Raw genomic sequence first — 11,044 nt, forward strand, 5'->3', positions numbered from 1 at the left:
ATTTAATTGTGATAAGGGGTCATTGAAAGTCAACAACTATAATTTTGACAATAATTTCGTTTGAAGTTGGGTCAAAATCAATCTAAGCTCCTTTTCGTATGATTTATAAAATTCAAAACCACCACACTGTAATTTCTCATAAATTTGGATTGATTTTAATATTATTTCACTATACTTTCAACGATCACCAGCATAATTATATTTCCCTTAGTTTTGAATATCACATGGAAATGTAAAGTATTTAATTGTTAACACTGGAAATCACCTCATCAATTACGTCATGAAGTCTGTCTTCGAAAACTCCCACTGTCCTTGAAAGCACCGCCCATCTCTAAAAATCAAAGCAGTTAATAAAGACACGAAGGACTTAGAAATTATATCTTCCATTCCTCTCCGCTCAACTATTAATCGGTCATCATGAAAACATCTTCTCTTTCATCATCAAAATTCAGAGTCATCAACCCCTTGATTTGGAATCATTCAACCACTTTCGAAGCAATATAAATCGACACAATGAAAAACGAAAGCAAACTCAAAAAATATTCATAGAGTTTTGATCCATCCTCGTCCTCTTGTATCGGTTTGTAGCTTTATCAATTTCTTAAATAGAAATTTGGTTCTTGTAGGCGAGAGCATGGCCATTGCTTCCAGATTTCAGGTCACCCACCTTCATGAACACCGACTTCCACTTCACTATTCCTTTTCCTTACTGTTCTAGTTGATTTTCTATCTTCACCATCATCAATGAGTCGCCATCTACGCCTTTGAAATGAAAAAATTGAGTCCAGTTGGTCGGTGATTTGCTACCCCCAAATCGATAAATGTAACATCCCGATGTCCAGGTAATTTCAATTTCAACCCCATGTTTGAATAATTTTTCATTTTAGCTTTTGGGTTTGAAAGGATTGCAATAATAGCTGATAATGGCAAAATGGTAATTCTGACCACAATTAGTACGCTAAGCATACGTTGAGTACGCAAGGCGTAGTACGGCGCACCCTATTATGCGGGGTGTACACCTCGTACGCAGGACGTACGTAGAGAAAAAGTAAGACCTAAATTTTATGTTTTGATCCATATATAAACATCATTATCTCTAATTTCTCATTCACTCACCAGCCTCCCTCTATGAAAATCAAGCCCAAAAAAACCCTAAGTGAGAAGTGTGCATTTTGAGCCCATTGGTGTACTTTGGTAGTGTTCTTGAACAAGAAGGTGGTGAGAAGAGCTTGGAACTTGGATCTTGGAAGCATCTTGGCTCTGAGATTATCTTCTTGCTAGCAACATCTTAGAGGTAAAAAGTTTGCATCTTTATCACTCTATCTTGTAGATCTAGCCATTTCCTCCTTTATGGCACCTTTTGGTCCCAAAAATGGTGATTCTTGAGCATGGCATGTTCTTAATCAAATAATTCGTCCTTTCAGACCTTATGGGGGGTCTTAAGTCATAAAAATGTGGTTTTGATGGTTAGTTTTACTCCATGCATGCAATAGAAGGTCTTAATGCATTAAGATGTTGAGATTTTGTGTTATAAGCACTTAATGGACGTGAATAGTCATAAAGTTGGAAACTTTACGACTCATGATGGTATTTTAGCCTTGGATCTACAATTAGAAGTATTAAGCCGAATAAATAAGTGATTAATTGTAACAACCAAAATTTTCCAACCAATTTAAACTTTTCAAAAACAACCCAAATCCATTAATTATTACAAAAAGGTTTTCAATTAGTTTATTATCAGAGTATCCCAGAAACATCAGCATAAAAATGAGGAGCGGTACGATCACGCTTTCGCCTTGCCACGATCTCCTGAAGTACCTGAAACAATACACTGAAATTGTAAGCCCGAAAGCTTAGTGAGTTACCCCTAAAATACCAACCACATAACCATACACATATCAAATCATCTCATAATACAGAACAGTCATGCATATCGAGTCTACAGTGTGACTGGTCCGCCCGCACGGGGCCTTCAGTCCACCTGGTCCACTCTTCGAGTCTACAGTATGACTGGTCCGCGTGCACCGGGCCTTCAATCGGCCTGGTCCACTCTCCGAGCCTCGGCACGTCTGGACCACCCTCATGGGGCCTTCAGCCTATCCGGACCGCTCGCTGGGCCTACGGTCTATCCGGTCCGCCCTGGGTATGTTGGCCTACAGCACAAAGCAGGACCCGCCTCAACCCAACCTCAGTCAAACAACCATGTGCACATAAAACAGTCAATCACATGATAATCCCCAAACAAACCGATCTATCAGATCAAACAGCATAACAACATCCTAACCAGGATACCGACCTAACCGGTCTCTAACATAGCATTACCCTATATACCAGGATACCGACCTTAACCAGGTCACTAACATAACATTACCCTATATACCAGGATACCGACCTTAACCAGGTCACTAAAATTATACCATCCTAATTACCAGGATGCAGACATAGCAAAACAATACATATCAAACAAATACCCGGATTCCCATCCGATAAAGGGCCGGCCTTGGTGCCTTAGACCTTGTTGATATAGTGAGGATAACTCACCTGCAATTGCCGACTGAAGAAATAAGATCAAGCTGTTCCGACCACCGACACGAACTTCACCACAGAACACTACCAAAGAACCAATTCCATAAATACCAATATGACCAAAATACCCTTGGAAGTCAAACTGGTCAACTCTTGGTCAAAGTCAAAGTCCTCAGTCAAAGTCAACCTTCCTGGTTGATCCTACTCGCCGAGTCAGCTAGTGACTCGCCGAGTTCCTGCACTCAAAATCTCATCATTCCCTAATCAACTCGCCGAGTCACCCCATGACTCGTCGAGTCCTTCCATTCGAGTCTTATACTGTCCAACTCACTGAGTCCACTCGACTCACTGATCCGCATCACCACCTGATGAGTTAGGGTTTGCGACCCAACTCGTCGAGTCCAAGAACAGACTCGCCGAGTCCATTCAAGACATCCCTGTTCAGAAGATTCCAGGCCATTTCACTGCTTCCAACTCATAGATCTGGACTTCTAGGGCTGGATTCACACGTAAAGTTTCTAACTTTACGTTCATGCAAGGCACAATGGGCTCCAAACAAGCTAGAAGAATGTTTTAGGACAAGGATACTCTCCATCAAGCCCTATGGACGATGTTTTATGCTTTCATGGCTCAAAACTAACCGAGATCTGAAGTTGCAACCTCAGATCTAGCCTCTAAACCCGAAATGGATCTCAAACAAGCTAAGGAACTCCAAATCAACCACCAAGGATGAATAAAAAAGGAAATAGCTTAAGATAGTGGCTTCTTACCTCTGAGATGTGCGCAAACTGATGTAGATCCCAGATCTACACAAGCCCCTTGATGCTAGCCTCTAATTCCTCAAGCTCCTTACACCAAATTCCTCTTCCAAGCTCCAATCTCCTCAACAATGAAGTCTCACACGAAATTAGGGTTTTCTGGAACTCTCTGGGGGAATAGGGGGCCGAAATGAGGACATAAGGTCCTTTAAATAGGGTGCAAAACCTAAATTTAGGGTTTCTCATTCCAGCACTGACTCGTCGAGTCCAGCCACCGACTCGGCGAGTCAGGCCACTTAATCACGTGTTCTACACATGCTCCGACTCGACGAGTTACAGCTCCAACTCGCCGAGTCCACCCTTTCCAAGTTACACTTTACACCCCCGAACTCTTGCTTCTGAACTTGGGATGTTACAATTCTCCCCCACTTAAATTAGGCTTCGTCCTCGAAGCCTTCCGCAACATACAATTTCGGATGATGCTCCTACAATACGGCTTCTGGTCTCGAACCGACCCAGGTTCCTCCAAATACTACTATCCACCCCTATAAGATCCACTCTTCTCCTGCAGAGTCCTGACAACTGATTCAAGTCGGCCACCGACTTCTTTTATCTGATGACAATACTCATCAACTAAGTACCACTCGATGATACTACCATATTTCCGAATTACATATTCATTCGCCGCTTGCGAAACTGGATACCATACAAACCACCAGGCTCTGCCCCAGTACAATTCTGTTATCCCTTCCCCAAACTGGAGCTACTTCTATTAAATCACCCTGCTGGGAACTCCTTCCATTTCCTTCCCGAACCCAATCCCCTTCCGCGCTGACAAGATAATACATCCTTCAGCTTCTGAGCAACTCCCATGGACAACCAGCTAAATCACATAAACACCCATACCTGGCCCCAACAGCCTCAGGCTGGAATTCCAGGTACATCTACGACGGGTCCAGCCACCCCCCGGATAGAACACCATCGCATACATAACTCATGACAACAACAATACTTGGATCCCAAGGATCTACCCTTGCATCACTTCCGAATTCCTCTGATTCGACATCAACGCTAATCATTTCACAACCTCAACGGACACCCAACCCGGATGTGCTTCCTTACAACTGGTACAATCCTAGTGCTCACTATCAGTAACTGAATACTTCCGATCATCCATTTACACTACTGCTTTCCCTTCATATGACCAACACTCCTTCCCGGAGCCACATACCTTTCCCTTCCATTCTTCAAGGAAGTCTACTCAACGACCTTTATCACATCAACAAGTGTCATGGTGCTAAAACTCCACTTTACACCACCCATATAGAGCAACTGCTACTCCCTAACTCCCATATACTCTGAATCCAATCACACATCTAACGAAGCCAATACACGGCCTTTAGCTAACTCCATCATCATGATCAATACTTGGGGCCACACCTTATCGATTGCTATTTCACGGCGACATGCTCACTCATTCTCCGCATACAGGTCTACTAACACATACTGAGCCTTCAGCATGACTGGACCGCCTTACTAGGCCTTCAGCCTATCTGGACCACTCTCAGAACCTTCAGCATGTCTGGACCGCCCTCCTGGGCCTTCAGCCTGTCTGGACCGTCCTCCGAGCCTTCGACCTGACTGGTACGCCCATCGGCCCTCAGTCTATCCGGACCGCTCAAAAACTATTGTTCATCACCCTGAACCACTCTTCCCGGGAATCTCTCCCATGCAGTCTGTTCTAGCCCTCTAGGGGTTCCGAACTCCAGATCTGTTCCATATACACACATTTCAGCCTAACCCTAGGCCTCACAACAATCAATCACTTTCTCTGAAAACCATGGTCTGTTCCCTGCCCCACACGTCTATCACCACATTCTCGGCTAAAACACTGCTGGATCCAAACAGCTACCCAATCATTGAATGTTTGCTGTCCCACCTGAGAATTTTCCAATTCTCCCCACTTAGTGCACCAACTACCAACCACCGATGACAAAACCGGCATAGCTCAATCGTCCCTACTCGATATATTCTCCCTTATCCATGAACTGACCCCCTCTGGAGTGAGTAACCTTCACAGAATGACTCTCCCAACATCGCACACCCGAACTCCAGGGAAGTTTGAATCTCAGCTGAACACTTCTCACATCGCAGATGCTATACCCAGCGAAGAGATCATATATCCTATCTTCCGATAACCTATCCTCTTGGATGCTAACCGACTACAACCCCTAACTACTAAGATCCTCAATCATACCATGAATCATGCGAAAAAGGCGAAAAAATATACAATGCTACTTAAATAACAAGATCACAAGATATTAACATGGAAACATACCCGCAGCCACATCCGCCTCTGCCCTGACCTCCTCTGCTGTAAGCTGGAAAGCGCGTCCCTGAGCCCTCGGAGGCTCCGCTCCACCCTGACCCCCGCCCGTAATCCTCAAATTGGCCGGTGCTGGAGCCTGCACCGGTTTTGCAACAAGCTGTGGACAGTTGGCCCTCAAGTGTCCAACCTGATGGCAGTGATAACAGATCCTCATATCCTGAACCGGGGCCGACTGACGGCAATCCCTCGCATAATGCCCCTCTCTCCCGCACTTGCGACACGCACCACCGGATCTGAAAACTCCGGCGTGACCCTTCCCACACTTCTCACAAGTGTGGCTGCTCTGACCCCCAATCCTAGAGTCAACGGTTTTGGACCGTTTTGGCGCCGGTTGCGACTGCACCGGGGCCTGCCTCTGCTCTCGCAACTGCAACTCAATCTCCAACTCGCGCCGCCTGGCGGCCTCCTGCAACTCTAACAAAGTATCACATCTCTGCGTGGACACAAACTGCCGGATATCCCTCTTGAGCATACTCAGATATCGGGACATTTGAGCCTGCTCCGAAGCAAACTCCGGGCAAAACATCGCCCTCTCAGTGAACATCCTGGTGATCTCCGTCACCGACTCTGAATCCTGCTTTAGTTCCAAGAACTCCTGAGCCAACCTCTCTCTCTCTCGACCCGCGGAACATAACGAGTACTGAACATTTCCCGGAACTGATCCCACGTAACCGCAGCCCGCTGCGCATCAGAATAAGATCCCGTAGTCAACCTCCACCAATCCTTCGCTTCGAGCCTCAAAAGATTCATAGCACACCTCACCCTCTGATCCGCAGGGCATGAACACGTGAAGAAACAACCCTCCACGTCTGAAAACCATCTCATAGCAATGATAGGATCCTGAACTCCATCAAAGGTAGGGGGCTTCGTATTATCGAAGTCCCGATACTGAAAACCTCGACCGGTTCCTCCCCCTGCCGCTGCTACAGCCGTTGTAGCTGTCGCGGCAGCCGCCTTTGCAAGAGATGCATAGCGCTCATCAAAGTACTCAACCATGGCGGTCTTGATCGACCCAAACATCTCTGGCAACTCAGCCCGGAACATAGCAGCAACCTCATAATGCAGGATCTCACAAATCCTGGCATCCAACTCATCCGTACTCCTCTGACCAATGACCTCGGGTGGTACTGGTCCATCCTGACCACCCTCTCCTGATCCCGATCCCGAACCGGATCCTGCCTCGAAACGTCTCGTAATCGCCATACTGCAATACACTAACAAGACCCTTAGACACATCACACACCCGCCCGGGGAACTATCTCATAACCGACACCCTAGAGAGTTGTGACTTCCTTGATACGCGTATGGGTCCTGTGCTTTCAGTATTACGGGCTCATACTACCTTCCACACCTACCCATATTTGTCTCAAGTATCACCACAACACTCTAACCATATACACACACACGGCGAGCGCTCAATCCTCACTCCTAGAGGAAAGCTGAATATCTCATATAAGGGAAACCCTAGGCTAGTAGGCATCACATAATCAGGCAATTCTATCATGCAATTCCTGAAGATCCCTAGCCTAGTACTAGCATGCAGTTCTAACATATCACATAATCAAAATAACTTGTATGGTATTTTGGGGTCTACTTATTGGCTCTGGCTGATCGTACCCTCTGCATCCTCCTTTACTTATTTCGAAAACCTTTTGAAAACCATTTTGAAAATCCCTCCTTGATTTGAGACTGGATTCACACTAATGTTCCTCCAATTCACTCAAACCAAGGCTCTGATACCAACTTGTAACAACCAAAATTTTCCAACCAATTTAAACTTTTCAAAAACAACCCAAATCCATTAATTATTACAAAAAGGTTTTCAATTAGTTTATTATCAGAGTATCCCAGAAACATCAGCATAAAAATGAGGAGGGGTACGATCACGCCTTCGCCTTGCCACGATCTCTTGAAGTACCTGAAACAATACACTTAAACTGTAAGCCTGAAAGCTTAGTGAGTTACCCCCAAAATACCAACCACATAACCATACACATATCAAATCATCTCATAATACAGAACAGTCATGCATATCGAGTCTGCCAGCTCCCCCGAATAGTCCGATTTTTCCTCCACGACGATAAGGGGCTAAAAGATCTACAATTTTAATTCCGGTTTCAAAAATAGATAATTTTGTATCTAACTGTATAAAGGCAGGCGCCGATCTATGAATAGGAAATGTTGTACTAGTATCTACATGACCTAAATTATCAACAGGCTCGAGTCTACAATGTGACTAGTCCGCCCGCACCGGGCCTTCAGTCAACCTGGTCCACTCTCCGAGTCTACAGTATGACTGGTCCGCCCGCACCGGGCCTTCAGTCAGCCTGGTCCACTCTCCGAGCCTTGGCACGTCTGGACCGCCCTCCTGGGGCCTTCAGCGTATCCGGACCGCTCGTTGAGCCTACGGTCTATCCGGTCCGCCCTGGGTATGTTGGCCTACAGCACAAAGCAGGACCCGCCTCAACCCAACCTCAGTCAAACAACCATGTGCACATAAAACAGTCAATCACATGATAATCCCCAAACAAACCGATCTATCAGATCAAACAGCATAACAACATCCTAACCAGGATACCGACCTAACCAGTCTCTAACATAGCATTACCCTATATACCAGGATACCGACCTTAACCAGGTCACTAACATAACATTACCCTATATACCAGGATACCGACCTTAACCAGGTCACTAACATTATACCATCCTAATTACCAGGATGCAGACATAGCAAAACAATACATATCAAACAAATACCCGGATTCCCATCCGATAAAGGGCTGGCCTTGGTGCCTTAGACCCTGTTGATATAGTGAGGATAACTCACCTGCAATTGCAGACTGAAGAGATAAGATCAAGCTGTTCCGACCACCGACACGAACTTCACCACAGAACACTACCAAAGAACCAATTGCATAAATACTAATATTACCAAAATACCCTTGGAAGTCAAACTGGTCAACTCTTGGTCAAAGTCAAAGTCCTCAGTCAAAGTCAACCTTCCTGGTTGATCCTACTCGCCGAGTCAGCCTAGTGACTCGCCGAGTTCCTGCACTCAGAATCCCATTATTCCCGAATCAACTCGCCGAGTCACCCCATGACTCGTCGAGTCCTTCAATTCGAGTCTTATACTGTCCAACTCACTGAGTCTACTCGACTCACTGATCCGCATCACCACCTGATGAGTTAGGGTTTGCGACCCAACTCGTCGAGTCCAAGAACAGACTCGCCGAGTCCATTCAAGACATCCCTGTTCAGAAGATTTCAGGCCATTTCACTGCTTCCAACTCATAGATCTGGACTTCTAGGGCTGGATTCACACGTAAAGTTTCTAACTTTACGTGCATGCAAGGCACAATGTGCTCCAAACAAGCTAGAAGAAGGTTTTAGGACAAGGATACTCTCCATCAAGCCCCATAGACGATGCTTTATGCTTTCATGGCTCAAAACTAACCTAGATCTGAAGTTGCAACCTCAGATCTAGCCTCTAAACCCGAAATGGATCTCAAACAAGCTAAGGAACTCCAAATCAACCACCAAGGATGAATAAAAAAGGAAATAGCTTAAGATAGTGGCTTCTTACCTCTGAGATGTGCCCAAACTGATGTAGATCCCAGATCTACACAAGCCCCTTGATGCTATCCTCTAATTCCTCAAGCTCCTTACACCAAATTCCTCTTCCAAGCTCCAATCTCCTCAACAATGAAGTCTCGCATGAAATTAGGGTTTTCTGGAACTCTCTTGGGGAATAGGGGGCCGAAATGAAGACATAAGGTCCTTTAAATAGGGTGCAAACCCTAAATTTAGGGTTTCTCATTCCAGCACTGACTCGTCGAGTCCATCCACCGACTCGGCGAGTCAGGCCACTTAATCGCGTGTTCTACACACGCTCCGACTCGACGAGTTACAGCTGCAGCTTGCCGAGTCCACCCTTTCCAAGTTACACTTTACACCCCGGACTCTTGCTTCTGAACTTGGGATGTTACAATAATATGATAAGAGGAGGGTTGATGTATACGTTGGGCATACCTTAGTGTAGCTGCGCGTACGCAGATCTGGCCCCGATGCCTCAGACATAATTGTACACCATGCATACCTCTGGAGTACGCCCTGCATACGAAGCCTAAGTCAACTCGGCTGAATTGACTCGGCTGTGTTGACTTGTTGACTTTGACCTGTTTTGACCAAAGGTATTTGTGGGGGAATGTTATTAATTTAAAATGGAAATGTTTTGACATTTAAAATTTGGGTTAAGCCGGTATTTGGGAGCAGAGTATTGATCGGATATTCGTCAGACTGTGAGGTGAGTTCTCCTCACTATGCTTATGGGTCGAAGGCACCAAGGGTGGCCCATTGGATTGATATCTTGGTTATCGTATGATGTTTGCTGTTAATATCAAATATATCTGTATGATTATATGTATTTGTCGGTTTTGTGTTCATGTTTGTTTGTTGCATATGTTGACGTGTTGGTTCGGGTTGAGGCGGTCCTGCTTTGCTGTAGGCCAAGACACCCAGGGATGGCCATATAGGCTGTAGCCCCTACGAGGCGGTCCAGTCAGGCCGACGGAACGTAGAGCGGTTCAGATAGCTTGTAGGCCTTTCGAGGCGGTCCATTCAGGTCGACTGCTCGAGGAGCGGTCCAGATAGGCTGTAGGTCCTACGAGGCGGGCCAGTAAGGTTGGTTGCTCATGTTTGCATGCTTTTTGTTATGTTTATGTGGTGGTACTTTAAGGAAACTCACTAAGCATTGACTTACAGTTTTAGTTTTATTTCAGGTACTTCAGAGGACTGTGGCAAGGCGAAGGCATGACCGTACACATCCTTGGTTTTATGATTGATTGCATCTTGGGAGACTCTGTTTTGAACAATGTTTTGAAAATAATGATTATGTAAACACTTCTTTTCAGTAAATGGGTTCTTTTAAAAAGTTTAAATTTATTATGTTAAAAAGTTGGTATCAGAGCCTTAGTTTGAGTGAATTGTAGGAACATCCGTGTGAATCCAGTGTCAAAGTAAGGAACTGCAAAAGTTTTAAAAAAGATTTTCAAAATTGTTTTCAAAATTAATCAGGAGAGGATGTGATGTGTACGATCAGCCGGAGCCAGTAAGTAGACGCCAAGTTACCACACTGTTATTTGATATTATGTAATGATAGAATAGCATGCTAGTGATAGGCTAGGTATCTTCAGGAATTGCATGATAAAATTGCTTGATTATATGATGCATGATAGCCTAGGGTTTCTTCCTTATATGGAATTGACATCATTAATGTAGTTGCTTAGTGTATGCATAAAAATTGTATATAACTAAGATCTATAACCTTAGAATGTTTGATTTAGCCTTATTTACTATTACTTGTTTAGTTGTG

At 44.9% G+C, this 11,044-nt stretch overlaps 1 long non-coding RNA gene across 1 annotated transcript; it reads left to right on the forward strand.

Moving 5' to 3' along the window:
- Nucleotides 1–369: 369 nt before the first annotated feature.
- LOC145125064 (uncharacterized) lies at nt 370–10,585 on the forward strand. Its single transcript, XR_013715785.1, has 4 exons — nt 370–842; nt 955–1,048; nt 1,120–10,353; nt 10,452–10,585. It is a non-coding gene; the product is annotated as an uncharacterized LOC145125064 (long non-coding RNA).
- Nucleotides 10,586–11,044: the final 459 nt, after the last annotated feature.

The sequence above is a fragment of the Lactuca virosa genome, chromosome 7, assembly GCF_052849685.1.
Source record: "Lactuca virosa cultivar CGN04683 chromosome 7, Lactuca_virosa_CGN04683_v6, whole genome shotgun sequence".
In the NCBI taxonomy this organism is placed as follows: Eukaryota; Viridiplantae; Streptophyta; class Magnoliopsida; order Asterales; family Asteraceae; genus Lactuca; species Lactuca virosa.